Source organism: Lissotriton helveticus, chromosome 2_1 (assembly GCF_964261635.1).
Source record: "Lissotriton helveticus chromosome 2_1, aLisHel1.1, whole genome shotgun sequence".
In the NCBI taxonomy this organism is placed as follows: Eukaryota; Metazoa; Chordata; class Amphibia; order Caudata; family Salamandridae; genus Lissotriton; species Lissotriton helveticus.
The window spans coordinates 1,371,813,297-1,371,831,310 of record NC_136059.1 but is presented as its reverse complement, the minus strand read 5'-3'; positions in this window follow the sequence as shown (position 1 = coordinate 1,371,831,310).

Sequence of the window (18,014 nt, the reverse complement as noted above, 5' to 3'; positions counted from 1 at the left end):
TTCGAATATTGTAGGAATTTTTTCCCTTGCGGTCAAACAATCTGTTCTATCCAACTTCAATGAAAAAGATATTTGGTGTAGCAAAGCTGCCCAACATTATAATGTAATATTTGGAATTGCCAACCCCCATCGATCTTGTGTCAATGTCAACAATTTCATAGACTTCCTTATCTTCCCTGTACTGCCACCCAAAATTAGAGACCATAGAATTGATATTTTAAGTATGATATCGTCCAGAGCTAATGGAATTGACCTGAACAGGAATAACAATTTCGTCAAAATGCTCATTTTCAAAACATTTCCCCTCCCTATGATTGACAAATGAAGCCCATCTATCCTCTTTAATTCCAAAGCTGTGGTTTCAATTAGTGGGTCAAAATTAGCTTGAATTATTTTATCCACTTTTGCCGTGACCCGCACCCCTAGATAGACTGCTGATTCTGCTCGCCTTGCGTCCTCGAATTCCACGTTCTGCGTGCAGACTACAATCGTTTTTCCCTATTCAGGCTATACCCTGATACCCTGCCAAACCTTCCTGTTATTTGAGTAATCTCCTCTAGAGCCTCCTCGGGATCTCATGTTACAATTGCCACGTCATCAGCATAAGCCAGAATTTTTGTCTGATACCCCCTAGTGCAAATAGGTTTAATTTTAACTGGCTGGAGCAGCTTCTCCAAGAGCGGATTAATATATAAAGCGAATAAAATGGGTGAGCAGGGGCACCCCTGTCGGGTTCCCCAGCATATTGAGACCTCCCCTGACTCCTTGCCCATTACGTGTATCCGAGCTTTTGGATCTCGATACATTGCTCTAATCGCTCTTATAAATCCCTGACTACACCCCTTTAGCTCCAGAATCCCCCACAAAAATTCCCATGTTACACGATCAAACGCCTTCTCGGCATCCAGAAGGATCATGGCCATCTGGCCCCCCGTTTCTGACATAATATCAAACAATTAAATTGCTCTTCCGATATGGTCAGTTGTTTGTCTCCCTGGTATGAAACCATATTGCCATGGGGAGACCAGACGACCAATGACCCTTCCTAACCGAGTCGCAAAGATCGTAGAGTATATTTTTATATCTATATTGATTAGAGAGATTGGTCTATATGACCCTGGGTTGTCTGAAGGTTTCCCTTTTTTGGAAAGATGACAATTCTGGTTTCTTTCCATAACTCCGGAGTGTTTCCATTATACTGAATCCCCTTAAACAAATCTAACTACAGGGGTATTATTGTCGTACCCAATACTTTGTATAGCTCAAGGGGTAGTTGGTCAGGGCCTGTTGCCTTTCCTGCAGCAATGCTCGCTCCAAAGATCGTTTATTTGGAGAAACTACATTTTTTAATATTAAAATCAAATCACCACTTACATTCAGTTGCCGCTGAAGTGAGAGCGTATCCTGCCCCCCTCGAGAACTTGATTGAGCCTCGGCTCACCTGCCGAACTAGCATTTCTGGGCCCGCCATCTTGGGTGAGGAATACGAGATAATTGACCAGAGCTAGGCCCCTCCCACCCTCACGCCCTCGCCACTATAAAAAACACCTGAATTCACCACATCTTCACTGACTACGAGTGAGTGTGGTGTGTTGTTTTGGTCCTGAGGCAGAAGCCGGGACATTGTTTTAAACTTTGCCGCTTGATTCAAAAAGTTTACTATCGTTTTAAAACTCGCTCCAAAGATCGTTTATTTGGGGAAACTGCATTTTTTAATATTAAAATCAAATCGCCACTTACATTCAGTTGCCGCTGAAGTGAGAGCGGATCCTGTCCCCCTCGAGAACTTGATTGAGCCTCGGCTCACCTGCCGAACTAGCATTTCCGGGCCCGCCATCTTGGGTGAGGAATACGAGATAATTGACCAGGGCTAAGCCCCTCCCACCCTCACGTCCTCGCCAATATAAAAAACACCTGCATTCACCACATCTTCACTGACTACGAGTGATTGTGGTGTGTTGTTTTGGTCCTTAGGCGGAAGCCGGGGCATTGTTTTAAACTTTGCCGCTTGATTCAAAAAGTTTACTATCGTTTTAAAACTCGCTCCAAAGATCGTTTATTTGGGGAAACTGCATTTTTTAATATTAAAATCAAATCGCCACTTACATTCAGTTGCCGCTGAAGTGAGAGCGGATCCTGTCCCCCTCGAGAACTTGATTGAGCCTCGGCTCACCTGCCGAACTAGCATTTCCGGGCCCGCCATCTTGGGTGAGGAATACGAGATAATTGACCAGGGCTAAGCCCCTCCCACCCTCACGCCCTCGCCAATATAAAAAACACCTGAATTCACCACATCTTCACTGACTACGAGTGAGTGTGGTGTGTTGTTTTGGTCCTGAGGCGGAAGCCGGGACATTGTTTTAAACTTTGCCGCTTGATTCAAAAAGTTTACTATCGTTTTAAAACTCGCTCCAAAGATCGTTTATTTGGGGAAACTGCATTTTTTAATATTAAAATCAAATCGCCACTTACATTCAGCTGCCGAACTAGCATTTCCGAGCCCGCCATCTTGGGTGAGGAATACGAGATAATTGACCAGGGCTAGGCCCCTCCCACCCTTACGCCCTCGCCACTATAAAATGATTACCCTATCCAGGAGGCGCAGCGGCGGCACCGGCGGGGCGCCGAAGGCGCGCCAAAGGCAAGCCCGTCTAAGCCCGTCCGCGACCGACCGGGACCAGGGGCCACCACCGCTGGCAAAAATACATCCATCCATTACCCTTCCAGCACTTTACATCAACTACGAGGCCCCATCATTGACTAATGCCTTGCGTCCTGGAATCCCACCTCAAAACTCTTCTGCTGCCCACAGTGCACCTATCAAAGTTGCACAAAATCACCCCCCCCTCATACCTTATGTTCCTGCTGAACTGCAGGTCTCTCCCTAAACATGCTACAGAAATATCTCTGTTAATCTCCGACAAAGAACCCGACGCCATTTTTCTCACAGAAACATGGTTACAATCAGAATCTGACCCCTATGTCATTCAAGCTCTCCCCGCAGGATATCAAATACTTCGGGCCGACCGCTCATCTGGAAAAGGCGGCGGCATAGCCATCATTTACAAGAATTGCTACACATGCCGCTCCTCTCCAATTACCCTATCCAGCTGCGAACACCTTACTTTCTCGCTGAACTTCTCCCCCACATGCACATTCTCAGGGACTCTTATCTATCGGCCACCAGGCACTTCGACTAACTTTATAAACCAACTCGCACCGGAGGCAGCCAACTGTGTCTGCTCCTCACCTAATTTCACCTTATTAGGCGACCTGAATGTGCACCTAGATGACCCCCTAGATTTGGCTGCCACCAAACTATGCAACAATCTGGAGGCACTAGAACTCTCCCAGCGAGTGCTGCAACCCACCCACGATAAAGGTCACCTCTTGGACCCAATATTTACTAACTGTACCCATTTCACAGTTAGTCCACCCATTCCCCTCCCATGGACGGACCATTTTTTAATCCCTTTTACCTGGGCGCCATTCGGATCACGTCGTAAACCTTCCACCGCCTCCTGCAGGGACCACAAATGGTCACAACTTAACACCAACCTGTGGACAACAGCTCTGGAAGCCTCTGTCCCAGTAAACAACCTCGATCCGATTATCAATAATGACAACTTCAACAACTGGATCACCACCTCCTTAGATCTTACTATCCCATTTAAGGACATTAAACCCAAACAGAGGCCAAAAAACGCTCCTTGGTACTCACAGGACCTGCGCATTCTTAAAAAAGAATGCAAAAGATTGGAACGGAAATGGCGCATCCATTATTCACAAACCAGCAAAAATGAATATCGGGCCGCCATAAAAATCTCTAAATATGACATAAAAAAAGCTCAAGCTACCTTCTACGAAAACAAAATTAACGAAGCAGCATCTAAACACAAGGAAATATATCAAATCGCGAAAAGCCTGCTCAAACTTCCCGATAAACCATCAGATCCTCTTACTGCTCAAATTCGCTGCAATGAACAGGCAGACTACTTCCTCAATAAAATAGCCACAATCTATTCATCCTTCTCCCTATCCCCTCACCCCAAAATAGAACAAAGGGATATCAGCTCATCTCCACTTACCACCCTAGAAAACTTTCCACCACTGGAGCCCACCAGCTTGGAAACCATAATACTCCAGGTAAAGTCCGGCTCTCCCAGCGACCCAGCCCCAGCTCAGTTTCTCAGAACAATCACCCCTACCATCCTGCCCACCATTCTGAACTTAATTAACAATTCACTTTCCTCAGGACTCGTCCCCCCCAAAATGGAAGCAGGCAACAGTCAAGGCCCTCCTGAAAAAACCCAATTTAGATCAGATGAACCCGGGAAATTACCGCCCAATCTCCCTGCTACCATAGATATCCAAAATCGCGGAAAAGCATGTCAACCATTCCCTTACAGAATTCCTGGAAGCAAATAAATTACTGACTCATCTCAAACTGGGTTCCGCCCATGCATGGAACAGAAACCGCTTTACTAGCTGTAACAGAAGGAGCAAGAATGATAATGGATCAGGGCGGCACTGCGGCCATTATCTTATTGGACCTCAGTGCCGCCTTCGACACTGTGAATCATGACATCTTGCTTCACAGAATCGCAGAACTAGGGATAACATCTACAGCGGCGGCCTGGCTACGATCATTTCTTTCAGAGCGCTCATTCCGAGTCTGCGAAGGCAACACCACCTCGCCCAGTAAACCACTCAGTTGTGGGGTACCCCAGGGTTCGTCCCTGAACCCCACACTGTTTAACATATACATGCACCCCCTCGCAGAAATAATCTGCCCTTTCAGCGTCCAGGTCGTGTCCTACGCGGATGACACGCAACTGGTGGTTACCCTAAATCATCCCTCCTCATGTTCTAATGATCTCAGAGGTTGTACCTGGATGAGTCAGTCTTACCTAAAACTAAACGGCGACAAAACAGAGCTAATGGTACTGGATAACTCCCCTCAAAAATCCATTGAGTCTCTGTGGCCACCAGATCTAGGCCCAGCACCCCTAGCCAGGAACACCATCAAGAGCTTAGGAATATGGCTAGACAGCACACTATCCTTCGGACACCAGGCAACCAAATTATCTGCCACCTGCATGGGCATTATAAGACTTATCCAAAAAATCCTACCGCTTCTCCCCTACAAGGCCAGACAGATCATGGTCCAGGGCCTAATCCTCTCCCGGCTGGATTTCGGAAACGCCCTTTATCTAGGCGCCCCTGAATCTACCTTGAAAAAACTCCAGGTGATAGAAAACTGCGCTGCCCGTACACTTCTGCGCATTCCCCGCCGCCTATCAGTGAATTCCGAACTAAAAGCCCTCCACTGGCTGCCAGTAAAAGACAGGATCAATTTTAAAAGCATGTGTATTGCCCACCGTGACTACTGGAGGAAAGGAGCAATCCTCAACCATACCTTGATTACCCCCTTCCACCCCAACAGACAGCTTAGGTCGACTCATACCTTTCAAGTCCTCAGACCTAGGATCAAAAGAGAAAGGAGTGGAGGAAGAATGTTCTCAACAAACGCGGCAAGGCTCTGGAACTCCCTCCCAATCTCTATTCGCTCAGAACCCAACCTTCTGCACTTTCGGAAAAAATTAAAAACCTTTCTCTTCAGCAGATAAAATTAACCTGCCCCACACACCTGTATTTGGCTAAGTGCTAGGATGCCTGCGGGTAGCTACCGCGCTATACAAAAACCATATCCAATCCAATCCAATCCAATGCTCTGCAGTGCTATTGCACTCTCCTCTTGTGAGATCTTTGATTCCAGTTTGTCTTTTAAATCTTCATTTAAAACCTCCCCCAAGTCCTCCTTTGTCACCAGCTGTCTAATATCATCTAGTGTAATACTTTCCTCCCTACCACCTTCTTCAGAGTATAATACTTGATAGTAATCTTGAAAGGTTTTAACTATGTCATCAGGGTCAGTAAATTCCACCCCCCCCATTAATAGCTAAGATTTGATTCTGCACTGACTTTTGCCTAGTGCGAAGAGCTAGTCTCTTCCCAACTAACTCTCCCCTTTCATATGAGTTATTGCTGCAGGACTGAAACTCTTCAGCTGATTTTTGTGCGAGTCACCCATTAATCTCTGCCCTAAGAGTCTAAATCCGCACCTGACTCTGCATTGTCTCTCTTTCCTGCCTTATTAAAAGTGCGTGCTCATCCTCTGCTACCTTCAACCTTCGCATTAGTTCCTGACTTTTTACCATGCGTATTGCTCGTGTTCTGGCCACATAACTAATAGTTTCTACCCTCACACCTGCCTTAAACGCATCCCAAACTGCTATTCTCAAGGCACTATACCTATTAATATCAAAATAGTCAATTACCCATTTTCTTATATGCTCGATATATTCCCTGTTAACTAGTAGCTTCTTATCGAAAGTCCAATGTCCCCTACTCTTGATACCATCTAAAACATCCACCCCCAGAACGAATGGATTGTGATCCGATATGACCTTAGGTAGGATTGTTATGTTAGTCTTATTAAGGAGGTCTATTGTACAGAAGAAGTAGTCTATCCTAACATATTTCCTATGTGGGAACGAGTAATACGCGCTACCCAATCTCTGAGGTGTATTTTTAGCCTGCCACATGTCCACTAATCCGTGGCTCTTTATAAATGATGTAAGTTCCCTATATACCTTTGGTTTTCGCACTTGGTAACTCCCTTGGTTATTAGCACTCGGTAAGGGATCTAGAGCAACATTCAAGTCCCCACATAGGATAAGGGGTGTAGCCCATGCTGCTAATTCTACCTCAAGATCTTCAAGAATTTGGGGATCATCATAATTTGCACCATAAATCGAACAAATAGTAAAACCCAATCCTAGCTCAACTATGGTCCACCTCCCATGTTTATCTACTGCCTTACATTTGACTGGACCCAGTGATATTTTGGCCAAAATGGCTACCCCTCGGATATTCGATGTTTGTGATGTAGTTGCCATTAGATTATAGCCCTGAATCCCCATCAAATGCCTTTTGTCCCAAGGAAGATGGGTCTTGAAGACAGATAACGTCAAATGCATTTAATTTTACCAGCTTCCCAATTTGCCCCTTTTAGTTACATCATTGAGCCCTGACACATTTATTGAACAGAAATGTACCTGGTGGCGCCGCGGCCAGGGCGACTGACGCTGGAATCTGGGGACCACGGTTCGATCCCCGGCTCCGGCGGCAGGTCAGCCCAGCACCATGTGACTCTGGGCAATAGCTCGCTTAATCTTCCCGACGGCCCCCCAGCGCCTAGAGACCCTTACGGGTGATTGTGCGCTTTACAAATGTGGACTTTACCTATTGTGTGAAGGGTTCTTGCACTGTATATGGTGTGCTGTACCTGTTCTGTGACCAAAGGAAGAATGTGCTGGAGCTATCCCTCTCATGTCTCAGAAGCATTAATCACACACATTGTGCTGTACTTGTTCATTAGTGCCGAAGAGGTGCTTCTAGGTTTGGGTGCACAGTAGGTGGTGTTTACTCTGAGCATCCAGTAGGTGTCCCTGTCTCTTTTGAAGACCTGAATGTTAAAGGATGTGTGTAGAGCATGTGAGAAACAAACTGGAATCCATTTTGTGTTTCTTACATCCAAGTAGTACTTAAGATGGGGGGTTGAAGAGAGCCCAAAATAGCAGATTTGAATTGTGGGGCTCCTCCATGACATTCAAGATATCATTTTTATTGAGTCAGACTTTGACCGAATTTGTGCTTAGGGAGTTTACCCTGCCTTTTCCTGGCACAATATTTACTGGAAGAGATACACCACACAGGTAACACATGGTTAAGTGGAACAGTCTCCTTATCTTCTGTACCTTTGCTTTGGGTTTTTCTAGACAGGAAACTCCCAGCTCGTCCACATATTCCAGCTAGCACCTTGCAACAATGGATTTGACTGAACCCATCTAAGACGAAAAAGAAAAGGGCCACTACTACTCAGAACCCATATCAAACCTGGCATACACAACTATTGTTTTTGGGACAGCCACTTTCAGCCACTGTATCAACATGTATCTACAGATTTTGAGGTCTCAACACCCAGTGGTGACTGAGAACCTCTGCTGCAGAGTAAAGTAAAGTAAAGTCCACATTTGTAAAGCGCACAATCACCCGTAAGGGTCTCTAGGCGCTGGGGGGCCGTCGGGAAGATTAAGCGAGCTATTGCCCAGAGTCACATGGTGCTGGGCTGACCTGCCGCCGGAGCCGGGAATCGAACCGTGGTCCCCAGATTCCAGCGTCAGTCGCCCTGGCCGTGGCGCCACACCTCTTCCTCCTACAGCTGGCCAACTACTCAGACAGGGCTTTGGAAGTGCACTTGCAGATGGAAAAAGATGCTTAGAAGGAAGGGACTGTGAAGGAGCCTATGCAGAACAAGGCAAAGATTTCGATCGCACAAGGGAAGGACCTACCCCGCTCTGTTAAGTTGAGCCCAGGGAGTCCCAAAGTGCCACTGCGGCATGGACTGAATTGTGTATCCCACACTTGAAGGGGCCTTGGAACTTAACTTTACCCTACTTTGTTGGCAAAGTTGAGCGCCAAGAAGTATCAAGTCACAGAAGAATCTTGATCACAACCTGCGGTCTCCCTGAAAGAAAAACCAGAGTCCCAGCAGAAGTCCTACATTGATGGATTGGGATCCAGGAAGACCTGAGACTCACTGCTACAACTATGGGTGGGCACATAACCCTGCAAGTCCCAAGCAGCCTCTTTGAAGGGTATTGACAGTGGACTGCATAGTCCTGGCTATATTCCAGCCGTTCCCATCCTTTTCTGTTGGGAACACCACATTGCAAGTTGGGGAATTTCAGACTCCTGCCCCCCCTACCATTATCGACTAAGCTACGCCCCTGCCTAAGTGAAAATAGAGTAAAACCGATCTATTGAAATTGTGCATGGAACCCTTATGCCAGATTTTATATTATGTCCAGGAAAACAGTGCCTAGGCCGCTATTTTGTGTAATACAAGTAAATCAGATTATATTCACAAATTAGGGCCCCATTCTATATCAGAGATCCCCATTAATAGTAGAGCGCTAAATGTTGTACCCATTATTTAGCAGAGCTGGTCTTAAGGACGATTTGGTTGATATATTTTTATTGAATTTTACAGTATAGCAGAACTGTATTACAGAAATAACTTTTAAACAATTTGTAGTGTGATTAATTTGCATCTTCAGCACAAAAAATCAAAATAGAAGCCTCAACATTCTATCTGACAAGGAAAAGTACTCCCATATAGGTGTCATATGCGCGAGATTACTCCTTACCCCAATCTCCACCCATTTCTCTCGGTTTGCTATGTCCAGTCATACATTTCTGTTAGTTTGAATATCTGTTCAAGTCAGCCAGTCTAGCAGACTGTCTAGCAGACAGACTAGCAGACTGGCTTATATTGATGTAGTACATTGCTCAAAAGGTATCAGTCATCTGAGAGTGTACCATAGTTAATTGAACAGGTATGTAAGGAAGGGGTGCCATATGTTTTCATATTCTGATAGTTGGACATTTATCTGCCACTGTGATCATAACTTTGGACAAATCTGAGAGTGTTTGCGGAGGGAGGAATTTCCATTTTTACCCAAAATGCTTATCTTAGTTATTGCCAGGGAGGAAGCGAACAATCCCCTCTTATGTGAACTTATGCCCACTATATTGTCCAATTTGTGTAACACTGCTGGAAATGTTTAGTATGGACCAATTGCATACTACACCATACCTCATTCCAGTACACCGCAATGTTAGGGCAGGACCAGAGAACATTTGATATCACCCCTTGCTTGACCGCAGCACCAGCATTTTTAAGTGGGGCGAGGATCGCTTGGTTGAGTTTAGAAGCGGACCAATGCGAGGATTATAAAGTAGCCAAACTTCAGGCATACTTCTTACAGGTTTTTGTTGTGTGTTGGAAGTAGGTATGTCCATGCTTTGCGATCAAGGTCTTTTTGGCATTTCCTGGAACAACATCGTAGGAACAACTTGGCCAGTTGTGAGTTTAATTCATCAATGATCACAGAACATATGCCAGAGATCAGTTTTTTGTATGCTCACCATTTTACTTAAATAGTAATGAAGAATAGAGACTGGAGGCAGTAGTAACAACCATGTCAATTTCTTAAGGATGCAGCTTTTCAGTTGTAAATATTTCCAAGATTTGTTTCTGAAAAAGAAACATTCTGGTTGTAGTGTGGGGAAGTCTTTCACTATTTCATCAAAAAAGAAGTTGTGGACTGGGAGGATACCTTTAGAGGCCCAAGCATTCCATTCTAAAATGAAACTATCAGTAGTTCATAATGCCAGATTGGCACGCCTTTTAGGAGAAAACCATTGTGTATGAATACTGTTTGTTGCAATCTCCAAAGCTGGATTGAGTTTTGTAATAGCTGGTTGGTGGGATATTTAGATAGTTTCAATTGTTTGTATATACTTGTGGCTCTCACCCGCTTTCTGAAGAGATCTCTCTATGATGACCCAATCAGGGTTTTCCAAGTTGTCCTAGAAGGGATAACTAATTTGTGACAGTTAGTGGGCAACATAATAATGTTTACTTTTGGTGAGTCAAAGGCCTCCAGGCGTAGCATCTGTATATAAATTGGTCTTGGCTAGTGTGGGCATTGTTGTCCTTCTAGAGGACTTTCTTGATTTGATAATCAATGGATTTCCAAGTAGTGGACGGAATTAATAGTGGTACTATACCAAACACGCAAGTGGATTGCAGAGCTCCAGTCATTTTAATGCCATTAAATTCATGTTGTATCTGATCACTAAATGCTATGCTATTATCATGCACCATGCGTCGGAAATCGTTACTGACCAGTATCTCTAAATATGTTAACATATGCAATATCCACTGGAAAGGGAACCCTCATAACGAGTCAATTGTGGTGGCTTTGGTCATTGGCATGGCCTCACTTTATGACAATTTAATTTTTTTGCCTGAGAAGGATGAGAATTTTGTGATGGTAGACATGAGTGCACAGGGGGATTAGTCCCACATGGACAGAGTCAGCAAGACATCGTCCGTGTACAGCATGACTTTTAGTTCCCCACTACAATGGTATTCCTTTAATAGTAGGGTTATTTTGGATTGAGATCACCAGTGGTTCCAAAATGATCAGGATCAGAAACGAACAGAGACAGCTGGCATCCCTGTCTATTTCCACTACAAATTCGTACCTGAGACAGGGGGCATCCCTGCCTAATTCCTCCACAAATTTGTATCCTTTTTTAGAGGAAGCCAATGCAGTTGACCTGTGCTGTTGTATCTGCTCATAAAGTTTGTATCATTTTGAGGTACCTGATGCCAAATCAAATCCAATTCAAGACATGACCCGATGTGCCCTAATGGCTAGAGTGGTCAACATCGAAGCAGGGGAACCGGGTTTGAGTCTCGGGAGGGAGCTCAACATCCTGCGATTCTGGGCAAATCACTTTATCTCCACATGTCTAACAATATGAATGTGTCTGCCTGTAACACAACTGGTGCGCATATAAAGCACTCTAACACCTTCGGGCTGAGTTTGTGCTACATTAACCCCCCCTCTCCCCCCCAAAAAAATAAGTAGCACTACTCCACCCGATCAAAAGCTTTCTCCAAAATGAGAGATAGGCCACTCTTTCAAAAGTTTATTTTCATAACTGCCACAGAAGATGGAATAGGCTTCAAACGTGATTCCATAGACACCTTCCTGGTACAAAGCCCACCTGGATAAGAAGCAAAATTACATCTTCAACCTGTTGGCAAGTATCTTTGCCAATATTTTGATATCACAGATCAGAAGCAAGATGGGTCTGTAATTAGTGTATTGTAGTGGGTCTTTTCCCAGTGTCAGGATTAATGATATGATATGATATGATTTATTGAATTCAGGACCTTGTGTCCTTTTTTTTGTAGCCTCTCTGAAGACTTTTGTTAAAAGAGCAGACGTTTTAGAGGTGATTTTATAAAAGCCAACTGGAAAGCTGTCCTCCTCAGGTTCCTTCTCTGAGGGCATAGATTTTGTTGCTTCAGATACCTCTTTGGTCGTGGTTTCTAGATCAAGGGTCTTCTTGAGGGTTGTTGTCAACTGTGTAATCTGTAGAAACACCATGAACGTTTCTTCTGCTGTTAGAGACTTCTAGCCTAAGATTCCTTACCTTTTAAATATTTCCCCAGGCATCATAATGGATTTGGAAAGTTTTCAGTAAAATCAGAGCGGTCCAAAAGGTATGCCGAAGGAAGTCCAAAGCCAAGACCCAATAGACAGAAATCTAATCCAAGACATGCTCTAGTTCGCAGTTGGACCTGTGAACTCGAGCTTGTCTTGGATAAGATTTGTCTTTGGACTCCCTTCGACATACCTTTTGGACTTCTCTGATTTTACTTTCAATTGTTCTCCTTCTCACCTTTGGGAAATCCTCATGTTCACTTGTCTCTGTTTTAGACTGCACACGCTTGTCAGGGTTGGGGATAATCACAAAATACCTGATTATCATTTTGTGTTCTGACAAAGCATTTTCTTTCTATTCTTCCTTTTGGCTTAATGATTTTCCATATATAACACAATCACTTATATTGGGGACTCTCATAAAAATGTGATGTCAGGATCTCAGAGATCCTCGGGAAAAGTACCACCCAGTGGCCCACCTACCAGCAGCTCTGACTCTGATAAATCAAGAACAGAGGCTCAGAGTGGTTAGAAGGGGAGAAGGGAATTAGCGAAGGTATGCCTGGGAGGGAAATATGTAAGTCAAGAGAACAGGCTGCAGAGTTTGTGTGGGAGCAAGCTTGAAATAATCACGGCAGAACGTTAGTTAATATCTGAAATGTAAGTGCCTGTAAATTAACATGTGGCTAAACACATTCTATTGTCAGTCTGGGTTTAGGGCAGGCCATAGTATCAAATCCACCTTACTAGGAGTCACAGAACTCCTTAGGCAAGAACTCAACTCTGGTGGGACTGCCTCCCTTATCCTGTTGGATTTAAGCGTGGCTTTCAACAAGGTCTCACACTCCATCCTTCTGGACAGATTGAAGGTGCTAGGCATTGTTGACATGGCCCTGATGGGGTGGTCTTCTTTTCTAAAAGAACAAAGTTTCAGGTCTCATCAGCAAAAAACACATCCAAGACCCTAACACTTACCTCGTGAGTTCTGCTGGGATCCAATTTGAGCCCGCTGCTTTTTAACATTTACCTTCGCCCTCTGATGGATGTGATTGAGAAGTCTGGTCTCACCGTTTTCTATTATGCTGATGATTCCCAGATTATTTTCTCACTTTCTGATGCTCATAACCAAGATCCTTTCCCACTCAGGCAAGGCTTGACTAATGTCGCACTTTGGATGAACAGAAATGCCCTAAAGCTTAATAGCAATAAAATTGAAGTCCTGATTCTGGGAAATAATCCTGAACTCGGGGAGTTAACCACTGGCCTGTCTCACTGGGACCCTTACCCACACTGGTTAATAAAGTTAAGAATCTCTGCTTCATTATTGATAAGAATCTTTCCCTTAAGACGCAGGTCTCTAAGCTCACACCCTCCTGCTTTTCCACTCTTAAATGGCTCAAGAAAATTCTCTGGCTGATTCCTTTGAATGCCAAGAGAACAGTGCTGCAGGGTCTGGTAATGTCCAGATTGGACTATGGGAATGTACTGTATCTGGGCGCTGATAAATCCCTGATCCACCGCCTGCAAATCATTCAGAACGCGGCTGCTGCCTTCTCTTTCGGCTGCCTAGATACGTTTCTGTCTCTCCCCTGCTTCACAAACGTCACTGGCTTAAGGTCGACAAGGTCATTAAATTCAAGGCCTTATGCTATATGTTTCGAGCCAGACACAGACTCGCTCTTTCATACATCCAAGGTCTGGTGTCACCTTATGTGCCCAACTGATCCCCATCTTCTTGTGCACCCCTGCCTTTTGTCTGCTTTAGCTTAAATCAGTACAAAATAATCATACACTCATGGCATTCTTATTCATTGCCATATTATAACGGAATAACATCTAATAATGGAATAATATCTGCCGTAGCCTTTTGGCAGTTACACACTCATGTTTATTTTAGCGCTTAACACAGGCAGTCTCATACAAATGCAAAAGAATTTCAAAAGGGATGCTCAGCTCCCAGGTAAGATATGTAGGAGACTTGTGTTTCAGTCGCACATAGGCTGCGTTAAAAAACAAAATGAGCCCACAAGAAAGTGCTGACTGTACCAATATCTGTGCAGCACTAAACACACCAATGCGATTTAAATGGAGAATTCGATACATTCATAGTTCGTGACCTGTACTGGGTTACTTGTTTCACATGTATTGAACCCGACCCGCATTCGGAGCAGGGAATATTAGGGCCCGAATAATTACGTGCACACAACCAGTCCCCCTGTATGTGCCAAAACACCAAATCATTACACCTCCACATGTGTGGCCCTCATGGGAACATGAAACAACAAATAGCCCTGCCCGTGTCCAAATGCATGTCCACAGCATGCAACCTTAATCTTGCAGTACACAACATGGCTCCAGAAATTCTCAGTATAGTAGACGCTCGCCTGTGTCTTAACAACTCTTTTGTACCGGCATTCTCAAACTAAGCACTACAGGCAGCACATTTTTGAAACACTCGATTTTCCTGCCCCTTCTCTTCTTTAATCCTCATAATTTGTGAATTATCCTCAAAAGAGTGAATGGGGTTAGGGATACGTATAATGCCTAATTAATATAAGAGCGCTAATAACGCTATACTTCCCCAAAGAAATATGGGCAAAAGGGATGTTTTGGTCCCTCATATTGGTCATTTTATTGCTTCTGTTTTTTCTAATAATGACAGCCTTGATCAAGGCACCAAAATAGTAGTGGTCACCATTAGATAGCTAAAAATTATGGCCCATGTTTGAAAATTGGATTTGTATTTGTAAAGACATGCTACATAAGTGTTTGGCAGATTACGGAAGGCCGCATGGATTTGAGTGCCCAATAGCCAGTCCAACCCTTATTAAGTTAAGCTTATAGTTCTTGTGTGAATATGATGTGTAGTATTGACTACTGAGTGCTGGAATTGAGATTTACGATTCTGTTGTGCGGCCTTTCGAAATGGTTGACCCAAACTCCATCAGAATTGTGTGGCGCGGAGCCCTGTAATGCTGTTATTCCATGTTGCATACCGCGGCACGCGGGGAAGGCGCCAAGCTAAAACCGTGATGTGCCAAGTGAAAGAAGGGAACAGCGAGAAACCGCCGCCCAGATGGCAGCATACCAGAAAGAAAACTTTGCGATGAGTCACAGCAGCCTTCGCACAGCGTATCTGTCGCTTCCCAGCTCGTACTATGTATATGATTGTTTAAATGCAATAACAAAAAAAACAAGCGAGAACCGCCCCGTCGCGTGCAACAATCTCAGGCAGCAGCAAGCCCTGGCTGTTTTTGTCAACATTACAACTTTGCATGAAGTGAATTCATAGCTGTACCGAGCATATTTAAACGTGAAACTTCACGTGCCAAATGGCAAAATCAAAAGACAAGCTAATATATATATATATATATATATATATATATTTCTCTTGTGCAAAACAAACCAAAGTATACTTTCATCACAGCTTCTACTTAAGTCAACTACGGACATCGTTGAAGCCGAAATAAATAATAAAGGCAATAATTAATAAAGGCAGGGGAATAAATTCGGGAAGTAGGAAAGAGCATATATGTTAGAGAACACGTCGGGTGAAAACAAACAACGCAAGCGGGCCGCGAAATTATATATATAAAAAAAGCTTAGGGGTTTTTTGTACGCTGTTTATGTTGACACAGGAACGTAAGCACGTGGAAATAGCTTGATTTGGCCAAGATCAAATGGCATGTGGCAGCAGGGATCACAATCTATAGCTCTTGAATGCAAAGGCAGACAAGTGGTTCCTGCAAAATGGGTATGAAAACTTCGAGTGGAACATGAACCCAACCCATTGAAAATAACATAACGGTTCCTACTTAACTCTTGAGCACAATTGCTGCGGCCATCCAATGCCAGGCACACGCAGTGGCGGGAGCATGGGAGGGGACTGCCCGAGGGAGCCGATGAGATGGCGGGTGGAGCTCTTCCGTGGCACAGGCTGCAAGCCAAACGGATTATGACTCACGTGTCCAAGAAGACAGAGCATCACAACATCCGAGCACGATGCAGGAAGCACAGTGTTCCAAACAAACGTAAATAACCATTGTACAAACAGAGCCATTGCTTTCAAATCCCCACGCCGCCCTACCATCTGATAAGGGGCTGCCGCTCTGCGAGTGATTTGTTTGCCGACTGCCCGTGGTTTACTTCCGGCGTGAAGGCAGCGTGATCTGTTACTACACGCCCAATGAGAGAGCCAGACTGGCGTGTGCTCCAGGCATGAAGGCAGCTTGACGGAGCCGCTGATAAGAAACTTCATCAGGACAGCCGTAATGCAGGCGAGACAGTTCAGGTGCGCCGGCCAAAAAAGTCAAAAGGAAGCACCCCGGAATCCTTATTTCCAATGGCAGCGCAAACAGTGACGCAAGCCAATGGGAATAAGGGGCAGGGCTTCAAGCCCTTTTCTCAAAGTCCTCATCTGCATTAAATCTCACCAAGCGCACTGCACATGTGCGCAGCAACGCTAGGTGAGACCTAAAAATAGGGGGAGGACGAGGTCATGCTTTATCTGAGGCTGGTTTGCGAAGTAAAGTGTGAAATACTGGGTGTATCTTCATAGATGGTGCCAATTGTAATTGATAACTGACCGGATTGATTTGTTTCTGAACAATGAAGGATCCCACAAATTTGGTTGGAACTTATATTGCACTTTGAATGTTAGGTATTTTGTAGGTAGCCACACTCTGTTTCCTTCTGCATGCTGAGGCCCTATCCATCTTTTTTGATCGGCAAATTTCAATATTGTTCTTTGGCTGCAAATAAATGTGTATTTGTCTTTGCAATGGCTGCCAATTTACGTATGTGCTCTGCTACATGAGGCACTGTATCTTGCTGGTAAGGTATTAACAATCGGAAAAAAAACGTGTATGGGAGGGTCTAGGGGATAGTATTTATAGACCAACTTTACTCAATATTCCCAATACAGAACTTGCAAAAAAACAAGAGAAGGTCAGTCTATTGTTATGACAAGAAAACTTAGTCAGCTCCAAGAGGACCGACCACCAGATGCAAATAACCGGCCCAATACTTGGCTAGAGAGAAGTCTCCATCAGCCCACCCATTTGGCGGAACTTCGTCATGTGGAAGACTATGAGAGAAAGGTCAAGTATAACCCGATGCTGCACTAAGGCTAACATAGGTAAGTACCCGGCCAAATACTCTCACTGTTCTCAGCCAAAGTAGTTGTTCAAGGTAAGAGACAACTGATGGAGTGCAGTGCTTGTGAAATACAGGTGCAATTAAAAATGACTATGGGGATAAAAAATTAAGTTTATTAGGTATTGTCCGCATGCCATGGGATAAAAATAGATCGCCTGATAGTGTATAGCAAATTTACTATCTCCCGGCGAGTAGTGAGGTCGACATGTTTCAGCCGTGTGGCAACCTTGCCCGGCTTTCTTCAGGACCTAATGATTGTTAAAAATGCTACTGCAAGGAAAGCAATCAATGTAGAAATATATACACAGTGATTTGCACAAGAAAAGGAAAATAAATCAGTGGTTTGTTACCACCCTACCCAACATGATTCTCATGTATATGTAGGTGAGACCATTTTCTTCATTCCTGAAACACAATACCTTTGTGAGAGCAAGGGTCAAGCTAACTCTGGTGGAAAGAAAAACTAGGAGCTTAAAGGTTCAAAAGTCAAGACAAGTCAATTTTAAATTATAATCGACCGGGCCAGTTCATTATTGTAACTTTATTAAGGCATTTGTATATTTTAACAATATGTTGGTACTCACCCAGCTTTCTGTGGGAGCGTGCCTCACCTCAACCGGCGACTGCTCGATGATAGAGGCCTGCTCTATTCGTGGGCAAAACAAGGAAAAAAGAGGTGAGTGTATCATCCTCCTTATATCCAAA